The 17,795-nt window shown below is 39.7% G+C and overlaps 1 protein-coding gene across 13 annotated transcripts in view; it reads left to right on the forward strand.

Annotated features, from left to right (window-relative positions):
• FHIT (fragile histidine triad diadenosine triphosphatase) overlaps positions 1 to 17,795 on the forward strand; it is a 1,386,045-nt gene that overhangs the window by 597,995 nt on the left and 770,255 nt on the right. The window lies entirely within an intron of this gene.

The raw sequence follows: 17,795 nt of genomic DNA on the forward strand, positions 1-17,795 counted from the left end.
GCAATCTGTTTCTTAGTGCCAAACATCAACTGTAAGAGAGTCAGTTAATTTAAATATTCAGGATTTTTCTTTTCAAACTTGGCTTTGTCTGTACGTGCCTGAAGTATTTTCTTGAATTACTGTTTGTTTTGTTTTTAAATAACTAATTTCCATGAAATCCATTGCTCTGGTATTTTTCAAGGAAGGAGGGAGGGCCTTCTAGAATCCAGTAACGAGGAATAGAGTAGGAAGCGGGAGTGCAGGGCTTCTGTATCAACTGAGAAGCTGTGTGGTTGGTTCTTGGATTCTCTTACTTTGTACTTGGGATCAGCCCAGCTGCTGGTTGTTACTAGATCATCAGAATGAGTTACTGTGTGGCCTATGGTAGGTGGAAGCCCAGAGGGCCAGGATAGTGGGTCCACCCTCATGCCTCATCACGGTGCTCAGGGCTACTGTGATCCCCTCCAACACCCCCTCACTCCCGTTTCTTAACTCTTCTTCCTCATTTCCATCCATTAGTAATTTCCCAAAATTATTTCCAGAATATGACCACTTCTCATTGTACTGTGGCTGTCTTGCTAGTTCAAGCCCCAACCTTTTGTCCCTTGACTTGTAGAGCCTCTTAACTGTATGGGCTACTTCTATTCTTGGCTGACTATGGTCCTTTCTCTATATGGCATCCAGAATAAGCTCTTTAAAATTTAAATTAGGTCATACTACTTCCTTGCTTGAAAACCTGCATAGGCTACTCATTTCAATAAGAATAAAATTTAGATGGCTTAGCCTGGCAATGCATGTTGAATGTTAACCATATCTTTCTGTCTTAATCCTAGATCATGTTCCCTACATCACCAGACTCCAGCCATGCTGGCCATCTTTTAGTTGATTTTATTCATAATTCAGTTTGGCCCATGTAGCAGCCTTTGGGCTTGCTCATTAATCAGAAAGTTTTGAGAGCCCCCAGGAAACAGCAGCCCTCAGCCCTGCTCTGCTTCCCAAATTTGTTCAATAAAATGTGAAACAAAGGAATGGCTGATAGAGACCAGGCATGGTCAACATGGCTTTAGATCTTAGTTTAGGAATACTCAAAGTCTTAGTACACATATGAATTACCTAGGTCCAAGGTTAAATGCAGCTTCTGATCAAGGAGGACTGGACTGGAGCTAAAAATGTGCATTCCTCACAATCTCCCAGGTGATGCTGGCACAACTCCTCCCCAGGAGGGGGCTGGTTGGTATTGAACCCAATAAGGCCAATTGGGCCAACTATTGTACTCTTGCAAAACATTCCATGACAGACTCCTTTTAAAACCTGAGGTGGGAAAAATCAGGCCGCTGTGACACCCTGCTTGGCTGACTGGCTTCTTTACCCACCCCAGTTTCAAGTGAGACTTTCTTTCCCAGAGGTACTCCACCTGATCAGCTGACCATAAATAGTGATCCACTTCTTATCCCTCTTTTATTACTTTTTCCCAACTTTCTTAACTATCAAAAAATCTTACTTGCCTAAAAAAAAAAAAAAAAAAAAAAAAAAAAAAATCTTACTTGTTCATTGTTTTCTTCTGATCAGAGAAGGGAGCTTGTTTGTTCTATTTACTGCTGTATCCCCATAACCATAAAGGGCACTGATTGTTGTATATAGTTACTGAGTAAAATAAGAATTAGTTACTCTGAGACAGATGAATCATAAGTTCCATGATGGGACCATTTCTTTCTTGTTAAGGCACAGCATAAGATGTGGCACCCAGTAGACATTGAATAAGTGAAGGAGAACTCAGGTTAAAAATAGGGAAAGCATGTTATAGAGCAATAATTAGTCACAATTGGGATCATCGCCATACTTTCCTAGCCCTTTCTTTTCCCTTTTCCCTTTCTTTCCTTCTCTCTTTCCTCCTCTCTTCTTTTTTCTTTTCTTTTCTTTTCTTTTTTTCTTTTTTTTTCTTTTCTTTTCTTTTCTTTTCTCTTTTCTTTCTTTTCTCTTTCTTTTCTTTTCTTTCTTTCTTTTCTTTCTTTCTTTCTTTCTTTCTTTCTTTCTTTCTTTCTTTCTTTCTTTCTTTCTTTCTTTCTTTCTCTTCTTCCTTCCTTTCTTCCTTCCTTTCTTTTCTTTCATTCTAATAAGAAACTAATTTCCAGACTCCTATAGTCAGGGCAGTAAAAAGTGAGGAGTGTTTGGTATCAAGAATGGTCCTAACTACTTGACAACAGGTCTTTTCTGGGAGTAGTGGGGTTAGAGCCCATTCTATTATCAAGAGGCTGCCAAAGTCAGTACCATTTGATAAGAGACCATAGTCCACCCACCTCTCTGAGCATAGGCACCAACCTTCATAAAAGAAAATGAACTATCTGTCCTTCTATCCCCAACTCTCATTTTTAATTGAATGATATCAGAGCCACAAAGTCCAGTCACTCATTGCCTTTTCAAGTCACAGTGGATGATGGCCTGAACTTTTTTATCCTTATCTGTATGAGCATAGAGCTATTCTCCTATCCTCTGCCCAAATGGCTATGGAAGATCTACCCGTTTCAACATCCCTGCTAGAGGTGGTCTTTCCCCACTGTTTCATCATCATCTGAGGCTAGGAACAATGGCTTAGACTTCTCTGACTAGCTCTTACTCTGTCAACTCCTGAGGATTCCACATTTGTAACTTGGCTGTAACTGGTTTAAACAGGAGGTGGGGAAGGGAGGAACTAAAATTTGTTGTCTTGTGGTCCAGGTGCTTTGGAAGAACAGCTATGTTCCAAGGTTGGCCTCGGATATTGGCTTTGTTCTTTGCTTTCAAAATGAGACTGGGTGTTATCCTATAGGTTGGAAAATTGAACTCCAATAAAAATAAATATACAACCCCCCCCCCCAAAAAAAAAAAACAAAATGAGATTGGCTTTTACATAGATCCTGCCTGGGCATCTATCTGGTAATTTGATGTTTAATTCCTACACATATGTCAGTGCTGTAGGGCATTCTACTGTATTGGTTTGGTTTAAGATAGTAGTCTCTTTCAGAATGCCTTAAACTGTTAACTCCTAGAGACAGAGGTATTGAAAGGTTTATTAAATGAATCCATTATTCAAATGATGTTTATTGGGTATTGACCATTTGTCAGGCGCTGTGCTGGCTGCTATGTTTATGGGAATGTTAAATGAAAATTACTTATTAGGAAATTTTTCTCTAGTCTCTGGCTCCTTCCTTCCCTCTACCCCTCTTTTATGCTCTTGCACTCTCTTTCTTTAAAGATCTTATCTATTAATTTGAGAGGGAGAGCACACATAAGCAGGGGGAGCAGCAGAGGGAGAGAGAGAAGCAGACTCCCTGCTGAGCAGGGAGCCTGACGTGGGCTCATGGGATCATGACTTGAGTCCAAGGTAACCGCTCAATTGACTGAGCCACCCAGGCACTCCACACACACTCTTTCAATTAGGAAAAGTAGCAGCTGCCCTCCCTCATGACAGCTGGCACGTACTGGGCTATGGCCTACATGCTAGTGGGAGAAAGTTTGTCATTTAAATGTAGAAAAGGTGTTGCACTCTGCCCTCTTTTGCTTGGCCTTCCCATTGCTCAGAATGGGGCATTCATTAGTCTCCATAAAAGACCTGCCTGATTCTTCCCAGTTACCATTTTCAACCTTGGACTGAGGGAGGAAATCCAGTCAGACCAGAACTGTGGACCTGGGGCCCTGGAGTGAGGCAGCAGGAAAATCCATCAGGCTTCTGGCCTGAGTCCGTTAAAGTTTGCTTCTAGGATTCAGAGACTGATGGGAAATGCCCAGCCATTCATAAAGCTATTCTTCCCACTTGACATGGCTTCTCAATTTGAGGCTTGGGGAGGGAGGCTGTAGATAACCCTGATCTCAGATTGCGTTCTCTGCCCTCAAGGAGATCAGGGTCTAGTATGTGAGATGGGGAAATGAATGTCCAGTCACAGGCTGTGGGTGGGTGCGCGAGGGGTGTTGATGTTATGTTCAGAGTGTGTCACAGATACTGTAAAAAGGACAGAGAGGTAGGCCAGGCCCTTCCACATGTACTACGCTAATTGATGAAGACCTTATTTTTTAATAGATTGCATCATTGATGGCCACAGTAGTGAAAGGAAATTGCCCCCAAATGTAAGCTATAATTATCTGTGTGCCTCGTTTGTGTACTTATATATTATGCAGTTTGCCCATCAGAGCATACCATGGTGCATTTTAATTTTGGTATTAACTGTGATCTGAAATCTTTGTGGGGGGCGGGGAGCATCATCCTGTAACCTCTGTACCTCGGGGAACATAGGGCTTTAGCTTGTCTTCAGCCAAGTGTGCCCAGAAAAGCAAAGAGAAGACCTGGTGCCATGATACCTACAGATGGTTTCCATGGCCACCAACACAGGAGGACTTTACCATCTTAGCAATAGGCTTAAGCAATTGAAGGAGAATTTGAAATAAACAAGCGGATTTGTTTAACAGTGTTTGTAGGAAGGCTTTGTAAAGAAATGGCATAAGTGCCCATAGGAGGGATATGCTTTTTCTCCTTTTCTGGAGCTGGGAGGTTAAACAGCCACCCAGAGTTAGGTATGTTTTCTGCCCTCTCAGTGAGTTAGTGGAGGAAGTGAGATTTATATTAACAAGCACTTGGTGAGCAAGAGACTCTTGTGAGGCGGTTTTTGAAGATCCGAATATTATACCAGGCATTGTCCTCTAAAGCCAGAAAAAGTGCACCAGCAATTTGAGTGGAAACATCAACAAAGAAATAATAGAATCTTATTAAATGAGAAGCTGCCAAAAAAAAAAAAATGCATCTAACAATATTGAAGGCAAGAGGTGAAATCCCAGCCACAGCAACCTGAGAAAATGTTATCTGAGAATTTAGCTGTAACAGAGAGTACTCCACGGTAAATGTGCACTTCACTCCTCGGTGACAGTGACAAATCTTCTGTAATCCTTCCTAAATGCACCCTCAAAATGGGTTAATGTTTTCTTGCTTTGTGCTGAATTTCATAGAAATAAGTGCCCCTTAGGGAAATTTTAATTGTCTCTCTTTTTTTCTCATTAATTTGCTGTATAGTTGAAAATTAATACTACTGTGGATTTACAGAATTTGCTAATTAGTAAGAAGCTTGACATTTACTAATGTAAAACTATGAATAAACCTACTAATTTAAAAATTATGTCACCGTCAGAATGTTCCCATGGAAGCTGGAAGCCCAGAGAAAAATGTGGTCTTTAGATATTTATTAACAAGGTGATTAGTCAGAGGATTACCATAGGACATGTTATTTCAGTGCTAGAAGTTTATTATTCATGTTCCTAATTCGAAGAGTTGAGATTCTGGGAGTTCACATGTGTTATTGTGTCCTTACCCTGAAATGGATAGAACTGTCTCAGCACTGCCGTGAAAGCTCTCTGAGTCTCCCGTCCAAAGAACTGTAATGAAAAACAGGTTATGAGTGTCATGCAGCAAACCCTGATTGGTAATGACTATCTCAAAAGTTCTGTTAAGGAAATCATGCAGAAGGACAACCTAGTTGATTAGTGATGTCTGTCGTTGGTACAGGAGGAGGAAGGCACAGTGCCAGACGGGAGTCCAATCCCAATATAAACAAAATCAGTGAGCTTACTTACCAAGCACCTTTTATTCTTTTCACTGAGGATCGGAGTTCTTGGGGATCTGTATTTAGTGGGGACAGTTTCTTCTTCTCGGACATGGTGACAGGAGGAATAAGTATTGGTAGCCTAGGACTCTAAGAAGCATGCTGAATGAAACTCTGATGAATCATGAAATGGCTTCATGCATCTGTCTGTCTATCAGGGAAGCAGGTCGGGGAGATGACCGGAGACAGGGTGGTGCAGAGGGGCAGGGCGTGGAGAGCACACCTCTCCCTCAGCAGCAGCGATTCTGCATGTGGTTTCAGGCAGCTTGTGCGTGGCCTATGGAGGACCATCAAGAGAGGACTTAGGTTGTGCCAACAAAGCCTCTGTCCTGGTGGAGTAAGCATCATCTAAAAATCATTTGAAACTGGGACAAAAATTGTTCGAGAGAAAATAAAAGAAAAAATCCTGTTTTTTGCTTTTCTGGAAAAGCAATGACCATTTCTCACTTTTTGTCATTAAACCAAGGTTCAAATGTATAGGCTTCTCGTAGCTGGCATTTGAAATGTTATTTTTGAAAGCAAGAGGCTTTAAGATCATAAAATTCTAAAGATGCTGCTCTTGGAGAACACTCATCGTGATTTTCCTAGGACTCAAAATCCATTCAACAATACAGATGCACTCAGTGATTGCTTGTCAGCCTTTTAATTATTGTGTTTTGCAGCCCACTTGGCGATGAAAGTTGCCGTAAATTACCCTTAGCAACAGCACACACTCGAGGTAGAGTTGCCCTGAACTCTGCGTGCCGTCATGTCATGGGTGAACTGGGTGAGCACACAAGGCAGGGTCATGTGGAGAGTCAAAGTGCTTGGTTATGCCTTTGGCCTGCCTGTTTGGCCTTTAGATACCCGGCATGGCCATCCTCTGAGTGCTGAGTAATCTCTTTCCACCTGTGGAAAGCCAGACTGACTCTGTAGGCAGCTGCAATTGTGCACTCGAAAATTAATTCCTTTCCTCACGCATCTTTTTTTCTGTGTTCTTCTTGTCCCCCTGCTCTTCTCACCCACCTGGATGCAGATGTCTGCGGTGGTCATTTACATCGAAAGCATAGCAAGTGACACAATGTGGGCAGAAAGTCTGTCTTAGCATTGCTGGAGGTAGAGAGGAGTCCAACGTCCGATGCCCTGGGTACAGATCTTAGCACTGCCTTTTATTTGCCGCGTGGACTTGGGCAAGTGACTTACACTCTCAGTGCTTTTTCTGTAAAATCAGAATGATGAAAAGGCATCACAGGGTATTGAGAAGATTAAGTGAGATACTTGCATAAAGCATTTAGCGTTATGCCTGCTGTATAGCAAGGGCTTAGGACTCTCCATCTTGTTAGTGTGACTAACAAATGGCCATATTAAATAATCTACTGCATAGGTTTTCTGTATCTACATGATGAATATCAGTGAGAGGTGCTTTCAGAAATGTCTTTTCTGGGCTTTAGAAAGCTGTGAAAACATTCTTATCTCTGTGCAGAGTCCTTCCCGGACAGTGTTCAGTATGAAGTTCATTGGGGAAAGGAAGAGGCAGCTAAAGACACAGGTAGAGTTTCATACGTGGGTGAGGCCACTGCTCCTAACCTCTCATGTTGGCCTCTATCACCTTTGGGGCGGTCACCATTTCCCAAAAGCCATATCACACTCTCATCTTGCCCTGCCTTTTTCTGAGCAGTACTTTGTAATCTTTACTGAGAAGAGCTTTGGGATCTTAGCTAACAGGTAACCTTGATCAAGTCATTTGACTGCTATGGGTTTTATTTTCTCAGTATCTACTGTACAGGCTGTTGGGGTTCAAATGAGCTAATGTAGGTCAAGTGCCTAACAGAGGCTCTGGCACACAGGGGTATTCAATCAGTTCTCATTTGTTGTCATCAGTGCAAGGTTCTAGCTGCTATAAAAGGATATTAAGTCCAGAAAGAGATGAATTTCAGGTCAGTCCCCTCTTCCCTCATTAACTACAAAGACATCCTTGTCATAGTTTCAAGGGGGGACCAGCTCATTCTTCATCCTTTATCTTTCTGTCTCCTATGGATATGGGCCTATCTTTCTTAGGTACTCAGAAAACCGTATAGATGTCACTTAATATTTATCCAGCACCTCTTGTGTTTGAGGCAACATGCTGGACACGGTGGGAGACATCAAGGCAGGTTTGTATACAGATCACCTAGATGATTATAAGAGGCTCATTCTTCTTTTGAGGTCAGGAAGAGATCAAAAAGTAGCAGTAAGAAAATGACCAATTAGTCTCTTCTTTGAGAACTCTCAGCTCCAGTAAGTCCTTAAACAAGTGAAGAGGAGAACAAAAAGGAAAGAAAGAGTACAGTGTTATTATAAGGGAGGTCATAGCCAGTATGTAAATGAGTACAACCACACAGGAAAGCTGTGTGAATCATACGACCAAAGCGAATGCATAATAGCCACCCTGCAAACTCCAGCTCTTCTGTAGAAGCTTGCCTGTGGACAGAAACATCCCACCTGGTCTGAACAATGGAGCCACGTGATGGGATTCAGGTGTGGGTCTCGGTGTGCACACTCGTTAGCGTTTGATGATGCTCCCCAGTAGGCAGCCTGAGCCTCATTACTGTTGGTAAGAGTAAGCTAATATTAAGAGTTCTGAATTTCTAAATGGTGACAAATGGAATGAAGAGGTAATGAGATGGGTAGGAACAGAGATCCCCTGACGAGTGCCCATCGTGGTGAGAGGATGAGAAAAAGAGAAAAACACCATTGTCACTCCGCGAGATGCTGAGAAATACCTATTTGTCTCTGGCACAGGGAAGTGAGAAGGCATTTATCAGGCAATGAAATTGAAACTGCCCTGGATGGAGCTTTGTGTAATGCTGTGCAGCAAAAGCCACGATGGGAGAAGAAGGGTCGCACTAGGACTGACTTCAAATCGGTGTTTTATTTCCTATTTCATGATGGCAAAATACACAGAAGTGGGGCCTGGGCGGGAGCCCTGTTTAAAGACCCCATGAATGAGAACCTCTCATGATTGCTACTGCTACAGTAAGCTCTGGCCATGTCAGATCTAAAGGAGTTTGACTTCTTGTAATTTCATTTGAGCCACATCTGAAGACCTCTAGGAGAAGCCAGTGGATGGGTAGTCTGGAATGGCCTTGGGTTCAAGGCCTTGAATTTAGACCTTAGTATCAGGTGAATTTTCCATCTGCTATTGAGCAGGATTGAAGGAAAGTCTTCATACATTTCTGAACTTGCACCCTTATTGGATCATACCACCTGAAGTGGACTGTTCAGTCATAGATTTTATCAGTCATGTAATTATCTTCTGAATAGCACAATTAGAAATTGCTGAATATGGTCACTTAAAATAGAAGTACACCCATCAATAGATTATGAGTGACACATAGCTATAATCGACACTGTAATTAGCCTTATGATTCCATTTTAGCAAAAACCTGTGAGTGGCATTGCTTCACCACAAAAATCTAGACATTTCACGTTCGTTAAAATGTAGTGAAATCATTTTCTTGTGTGTAGTGATAATCATTGTCTTGTATTCGTTCGCATTGGGAGTTTCAATCTGTTCAGTGTTAATGTTTAAAATATAACACAATTTGGGCAATTTTGTGTTGGTGTTCCAAATTCTTTTAACATGCTAGAAACCTAAATAAAGAGCCTTGGGTGTCTCTTAACCTCTGAGAGGCCTGTGCACTGACAAAGGGATGTTAACGTGTGGTTTCTGCTTCTGGAAGATCACAGTTGGCTTTGATATACTCTACGAACTTTTGACATCAGTTCAATGTTGGTGTCCCCACACTATTATGCAGCCTGTGGAGATAAACTCTTATTAATCTTTTGTGATTAATATGAAGAGTATAGTATGAATGGAAATGCAATAGTAAATTTGATTACTCTAGGATACATGACATTAAGATGATTTTTCTTTTTAAAGATTATAGTTATTTGAGAGAGAGCACTAGCATGAGCAGGAGGAGGGGCAGAGGGAGAAAGAGAAGCAGACTCCCCACTGAGCAGGGAGCCCAATACAAGGCTTGAATGCAGAACCCTGGGGTCCTGATCTAGGCTGAAGGCAGTTGCTTAACCAACTGAGCCACCCAGGTGCCCTAGATTTTTTTTTTCTAATGGAAAAATCCCTTAAGTATTAATTTTTTTTTTTTTAGTTGACACTGTCATATTAGTTTCAGGTTTACAACATAATGATTCTATAGTCTATGTGTTACACTCTTATCGCCACAAGTGTAGCTACCATCTGTCATCATAAAGTATTGTTTTAATATCCTAATCTGTAAGTTCGCCTCTGCTATTAAAGTCCACATGAAGATATAGTTTGGGTTATTTTTACTGCTAAGATGAGTCTCATCCTCCATCAGACCAAGGAGTCAAGTCATACTTTGTCCTCCAGTTTAGACATCTGCTTCCTTTTTTTTCAGGCTTCTTTCTCTCTTGAGTTGGTTATCTACAAACACAGGCTGTTGATTTTCCAAATGACTCTAGGCCTCAATACTGGTGTTACAGACCTTCACCACCTGTGTTTGGTTTGGCAGGAAACATTTTTTAAGTGACATAAATAATTTTGAGTTCTATACATTTTTGCACATATGGTACTGTGTTTAATACTGAAGGTCAGGTTGAAGTATAAAACGGAAGTCATCTATTCATTCTATTTATCTTTCTTTACTAGATGAAAAGAACTTTGGGAGCAAATACTTTTTCTAGGTGGGCTCTTTTTAAAGAACAGGTCTCCAGTGGGTCAGTGGGAGAAAGGAGTTGGTAATTCATATTCCCTGAGGATACTTGAAAAGCTTCTCCAATGCATGGTCATGGTAGAAAATAAAAGTATCTAGAAAAGACAATAAAATTATCCAAACCCATTTTGTCACAGGAATATCATCCTGAATTTCCAGATTTCCTCTATATACATGTATACACATAAATGATTTTAAAAATGTTTTATTCATTCATTGTACTCTGAAAACGACTATTTATATTATAAATACAAGGTTATATATAATTTATCTAAGTATAAGGTTATATAATGTAATTATATAAACATAAGATTCTATATAATTATACAAATGCAGGGTTATATGTTATAATTACATAAATACAAGGTCATATAAATCACAAATATAAGATTATGTCTTATTTGTATTTTATTCTCTCACTGGATGAATCAGCTACATAGCAGATGTCATTATTATTGAGTGAGGGGTGGTGAGGGGATGTAATAGGTCCAAAGAGTTCTGGGGCAGGCAGTACGAGGTGTTAGGTGTAAATCCTTGTCAGGATGTTGGCAATGAAACAGGCAAGAGTAGAGGGTTCTTGGGCCTCACTGCATATTAGGATTACCATGAGAACTCTTCAAAACAAAACAAACCAAGGGTGCCCAGGCCAATTAAATTAAAATATACGGGAGTGAGCTGTTGGTGAGGATGTTGAGAAACCTTTTTCACTGGTGGTGGTAATGTAAAATGGTAGAATGGCTAAGGAAAACAGTTTGGCCCCAGGTCAAAATGTTATAGACAGAGTTTCCATGTGACCCAGCAGTTCCACTCTTAGGTATATACCCAAAGAGAACTGAAAACCTAGGCCAATACAAAAGCTTGTAGCTGAATGTTCATAGCAGCATTATTAATAATAGCCCCAAAGTAGAAATAACTCAAATGTCCATCAATTTATTAGTGGCTAAAGAAAAAAGTAGTCCATACATAATAATGGGATAGGATTCAGCCCTGAAAAGGGATGAAGTACGGACACCTACTTACCAGGGGGATGAACAGTGAAACATTATGCCAAGTGAAAGAAGCCACACACGAAAGGCTACATATTACATAATTACATTATGTGAAATGTCCAGAACAGGCAAATCCATAGAGACAAAAAGATTAATGGTTGCCATGGCTATGTAGGGAGGAAAGGGCAAGCACTTGCTGACAGATGTGGTGTTTCTTTTTGTGGTGAAGAATGTATTTTGGTGATAATTGCACAACTTTGGGATTTTACTAAAAACCACCAACCTGTAGATTTAAATGAGTGAATTTTATGGTATGTGAACTGTAGCTCAGTTTATTCTTAGGACACGGGAGCCTTAAACTCTGAAGCTGATTTTTACAACAGTGAGGATCTGCTTTAAAAAATGAAATTGGAGAATTGAACCCTCGTAGCTTAAAGCTTTGTCATCATGAGCTGCTTCTCATCACTTATTGAATGAAATCCCAAATGAGGCCTTGTACAGTGTGGTCCCTGCCTACCTTTCACCTTATCTCCTCACCTTTCTGTTTAGCCTCCTATTCTTAGACTCTGCTGCCCCTCCCATCCCTCTTTTCCTTCCATTCTTTTAAGACCTGGAGCTTATTCTTGTCTTGGCATCAGCTGTTTCCGTGGAACACTCTCTCCCCTGATACTCACCTCGAGTAGGCTCCTCATTCAAGTCCCAGATCAGATGTTTAGTTCCCTTCCTATCACCACTAAACCCATTACTTCAATCCCTTCCAAGTCACTGCCTACTTTGGTATCCTAATTGTTTTCTTTAAATCACAATCAAATATTTTAGCTTGTTGATTGGTTTGTGGTCTCCACGGCTTACTAATCCTCCTCACCCTGTACCTAGAAGGCTTCATGAGGACAGGAGCCTGGTCTGGCATGTTCACCACAAGAATAGATTAGAAAGTGGTGAATATATAATAAGTACTTTTTGGCTGAGAAAGCAATTGGTTTAATGAGGAACCAGTTTAAGACTTGTCAAAGTATAGGCAATCCCTGAACACCTTTGTAGGAGAAGGGGAAGGAACCAGGGGAGTGAGATCAAAGTTGGTTAACAAAATCAAGAATTGTAACACATGAAAGTGACAGGGGTGGGAGAGAGGTTGCTGATGAAGTGAGATCTTGAAAAAGCATTGGCATTTTGAAATGCCTGTGTGTTTTCTGTTTATAAATAGCTGAGCTTCAGTTTTTATTTTTTGAGGGGTTTTTTTTTTTACTTTTTAACAATTGAAAATTTTTCTTTAGTGACACGATAGGTTGAGGACTTAATCTACTTTACTAAAAATTGATGTTTCTTTTTATAAAAATGTTACACTTTTTGTTTGCTCGAATTCTGAGACACTTCAGACTGTCTTCTCTTTCTCTTTGTTTTTGTCACCTGCTTGTGGAGTGTTCTTTTACTGGCTCCTGTGGAATTTTGACATATTCCTGTAAGTTTAGAATATTTTATAAGTCACCAAAACCTAAATTACGTCTCTAGCTATCCATTTACATACCTTGATTGTTGTCCAAGTCCTCAATAAAATGTATTTGAGAGCCTGGCCAGGTGAAAATATGCTTCCTCAGTGAGATAATAAGCCATCTTTCCTGGTAAGGTTGTTCTTGGGTTTCCTTATCCAGCAGCTTTTCTAGCTCATTTACATTTTTGGTTAACTTTTGAGTCCCTGGTTTTTAAATGAATTGGAATTGAAACGTATTTACCAGTTGGTAAAGGATCTGGAGTTATTTGCAATATGTTTCCTTCTGATGACTCTCAAAGAGAGCTAGTCATGCCTTCTAGGATTGGTCTAGGTTCCTGCCATTTGCTGAGTGGTTATAAAAATAGCATCTTATTTTTTAAGTAAATCTTATCATGCCCAGGCATAATGAAATAACACATTTATTTTTCAAGATAAAAGATAATTTTTTCATTCTTGTAACCAAAAAGATAGTATTTCTTTTTTACTGTGCCTGGCTTCTTAGGTGCATAGGATATGTCTCTTTTCATGGCAGATTGTTTTAGTTAGAATAGTCATTCCCAAGATGCCTGCATGGCTCAGCAGTTGAGTGGCTGCCTTTGGCCCAGGGCGTGATCCCGGAGTCCCAGGATCGAGTCCCATATCGGGCTTCCTACATGGAGCCTGCTTCTCCCTCCTCCTGTGTGTCTGCCTCTATCTCTGTGTGTGTCTCATGAATAAATAAAATCTTTAAAAAAAATAGAATCGTCATTTCCCCCTATATTATATTGCTAAGGAATAATAAATTTTTACTAGATATTTGGAGAATCAAAGAATACCCAGTGCTGACAAAGTTATGGGGAAATAGGCCTTTTGCCTTTATTACTTTTGAATATAACTTTTTATAAACCTTTTGTGAGAGATATTTAGCAGTACATAGCAATAGCTTTGAAGGTTCAGTATCCTTTGAATGCACTGATTCTCAAATCTAGGAATTGAGCATAAAGAGATACATGTTACTATATGAAACACATTCCTCATAGTGTTGTCAGGAGGATTAAGTTTTTATATAGAAATCACTTGGAATGAAAATACTGAGTATGGTATTAGCTATTTCTACTTTGTCAGGTTCTACTTTTTTTTTTTTTTTTTAAGTGGAGCTTGAACTCATGACCCTGAGGTCAAGACTGAGCTGAGATCAAGAGTCAGTTGACTGGAGCATCCAGGTGGCTCAGTGGTTGAGCGTCTGCCTTCAGCTCAAGGCATGATCCCAGAGTCCTGGATCAAGTCCTAGATGGAGTCCCACATCTGCCTCCCTGCAGGAGCCTGCTTCTTCCTCTGCCTATGTCTCTGCCTCCCTCTGTGTGTCTCTAAGGAATAAATAAATGAAATCCTAAAAAATAAATAATTAATTAATTAATTAATTAATTAATTAACTGACTGAGCCTCCCAGGGCCCTCACATGCTACTTTTTAACTGACGCTGCTCTACCCCTAGTGTGGAGAGGATAGTAGTCACCTAATGGTAGTGTAGTACCAAGTATATGGTTTTTACTTTTTAATTTAATAATTCTGTACTATTCATATGAAAGCACTTTTCTAAGCAACTCAGAAATATTATATGTTAGCTGGCAGTTGCCAAATTTTATTCAACAAATAATTGTTATTACTTTTTTAAAATTAAAGATCTTATTTATTTGAGAGAGAGCAAGAGAGTGAGAGCACAAGCAAGGGGAGGGGCAGAAGGAGGAGCAGGCTTCCCACTGAGCATAACAGACTGAACCACCCAGGAACCCCTGGCATTACTTTTTGACAGCATAAAATACCAACAATGATATCATGAGTAGTTTTGTAAAATACTTACTACATGCTTTACATGTGTCCTGGAGAAGAAGGTGCTGTTGTTATCCCATTTCACAGACTGACCCTAGAGCTGTGTTCTTAATTTCATTATCCCAGAGGTTCTGCTGGAGTCAGGCTAAGAAGGAGCTTAAGAATCTACTGTTTTAAAAAAGCTCCCATGACGATTTTAATTGGAACTAGTGCTCTAGGGAAGTGCTTCTCAAACTTTAATATGCCTACAACACAACTTGGAATCTTGTTTAAATACAACATACAGTTGGTTTTGGGAACTTGGGAATCTGCATTTCTAACATCTCTCAGGGGATGCACATCTTGTTTGTCTGCAGACCACATTTTGAGTAGACAGCCTATTACTTTCCTTAGGGAAATATGAAGACTTTAAATTTGTCCCAAAGAAGTCATTTGCTATAGGGAAAAGAGAAAAGAATCATGAAATGGTGTCCTTTGTTGTCTGTTGGGTAAGATTTTGCATCCTCACGGGCATGGTCTGATGGGTGCCTTTGCTAAAGTCCTGAGCTTCTCAAACTTGGGTGGTTGGGTTTTGAAGGGTCCTTCCATTTTCTTTTTTTTTTTTTTTTTTAATTTATTTTTTTTAAAGATTTTATTTATTCATGAGAGAGAGAAAGGGAGAGAGAGAGAGAGAGAGGCAGAGGCAGAGACACAGGCAGAGGAAGAAGCAGGTTCCATTCAGGGAGCTCAACATGGGACTCGATCCTGAGTCTCCAGGATCACGCCCTGGGCTGAAGGCAGCAGTAAACTGCTGAGCCACCCCGGCTACCCCTAGGGTACTTCCATTTTCAAAAAGGAGTTTATAGTTTGTGTTCTCCATTTGATAAAATAATATGAATATAATAGACATAGGCATGTTATCTGGATCACCAGCTGACCATCCTACAAAAGTACTGACATGTACTTTTTAGCACCAAACAATTCTCTAATGTGACAGTTATTTTTAATTGAAAATGCTGAAAGTGGGGTCTCTGCAGTCCTAGATTCCCAAGTTTGGGAAATCCTTACAAATAGTTTGTACCTTCTACAAACATAATTGTCTAAAGGAGACCCTCTGAGGTTCACAGTGAATTTGAGTAAGCCAGTTGGCCTGCAACCTTACTCAGTATCTCTAAAATGAGGGGACTGGATCTAAGTGATCTTGGAGAGTCTTTTCTGTTCAAATTCTACAGTTGATTTTTCTTTTTGGGGACAAGAGTAGAAGCATATGGCAGTTATTTTAGTTGGACATTAGCATCACATTTGAAAGCAAACCAGGAAGAAACCTGATCTACCCTGAAGTGAGTGGTTGTCATCTCCTGTTGTTAATGGTTGGGAAACTTAACATTTTAGAGCATTTGCTTTTGTGCCTATTGAACCTTATTTCACTGTGAATTAGGTTGCCTATCTAGCCCTATCAGAAAATGACTGATCAAATCCACTGAGTCACAAAATTAAATGTGAATAGTCAATAGAGACCTTTGCATTACATCCTTTTTCTGTACTAAATTTTGGAGACAAAGTTCTAAAAATAACGTGATGCTACCAGCTGCTCTGAGTTCTAGAAGATAAAGAGGCAGAGATGGGTTGTAGAAGGCGAAAAGGTAAAGAAACGGCACAAATAACTTGTACAGCTGAAAAGATGGGAAATAGAAACTGGTTTAATACCTCAAAGGCACATATTTTTAGTTCAAGATAACAGATGTTATTATTAAAGAATAGAAATTGAAGAACTAGCTGAAAACATAAGACTTTGGGTGTTCATTAATATACTATTGTTTGTAAACAGTCACATGCAAAGCTCAGTCACTGTTTCTGGAGGCAGCCTTCTATTTCTGGCTTAGCTGAGGCTGCTAACAAGTCTAAGGAGACCTCAACCCTAGACTGAGGTCCCTAACCCTGCACTTGGTTTTCTGGATGCCAGAAGCTGTCATCTCCATACTTATTAAGTAACAGAGATCCCAGGAGATGATTTTCCTCTGGACGTCAACAGAAGATTGGTACATCCAGCCTTCTTATTTGGTTAAAAAAAAAATCAGCAATTTTACTTTAACTTATAAAATAAAATTGCTTTTGGTCTTTTTCACATGGAAGGAGAGTATTTAACATTTATCTCAGCCTTACAGACAGTTGAGATCCTGGAGATGCAAGAATTTTCCCATCACACAATATTGGCTCTTAGCCTTTTCTCTACTTTTGTTCCTTTTATAGTTGCTGGAGTGTTTTTCTTCTCCATTGAAATGAAAACTTGAGGAAGCATGTCTGCTAGCAGCACAAATGAACAGAATTTTACCATGATTAAAAAGGAGACTGAATTGGATTTGGGCAAAGAGATAGAAAAATTTTATCATTTTTGTTAATATTTCATGTAACCTAATGAGATGTGCTTTACATATAGCATGATCCACTGTTTTCAGGTGAGATCTTTGAGGGTACAAATAAAACTGCAGCATATCAGTAACTAAATGAAATTATAATGCTAAATTATTTCAGTGCATCCAAAGGTGGACATGGGGAGAATGGGGAAGATATCTGAAAGTGACCTAAAGTGGTAAGAATATGCCAAGGGATTTAGAGATGGATCTGCTTTTATGATGGGGAAATTGAGCACGAGTTTAGACTGCAATAAGAATAATCTCTATTAAAAAAAAAAAGAATAATCTCTATTGAAATGAAATAGGCTGTATAATTTTGATACCCAAAGGAAAAAATTGGATACCACTCAGGAGAAGGTAGGAAGGAGAAAAAAGTGAAAGAAAGAGAAGTTGGAAACAAAGGTGAAATAAGAATAATTGGCATAAATGGCTGAGAGTGAAACTAATCAGGACAAATTGTCCCAGGAATGGAAAACAAAATGCTGTATTATTTATAAAATACATTTAAAGGGACACAGTCTAATGATAAGGGGGTGAAAAAAAGTTATACTTGTCAATACAAACAAAAGGAAAAAGGAATGATAGCTCAAGGGAGTAAAAGGAGTAGGAGCATATGCACATATGCAATAGTACAGAAAGCAGGAATCGATGCCTTTTGACAGGGATTAAACATTTGCAGTTAGAAATCTAGCATCATCTTTTCAGAAGCATATGAAACCATACGACAGAGTAAGTAGAGAAAGAACAGATTTGGGTAATAGTTAATGAATTTGGTTTGCCATGTGTATAGAACTTCTC

Source organism: Canis lupus, chromosome 19 (genome assembly GCF_048164855.1).
Source record: "Canis lupus baileyi chromosome 19, mCanLup2.hap1, whole genome shotgun sequence".
Classification (NCBI taxonomy): Eukaryota; Metazoa; Chordata; class Mammalia; order Carnivora; family Canidae; genus Canis; species Canis lupus.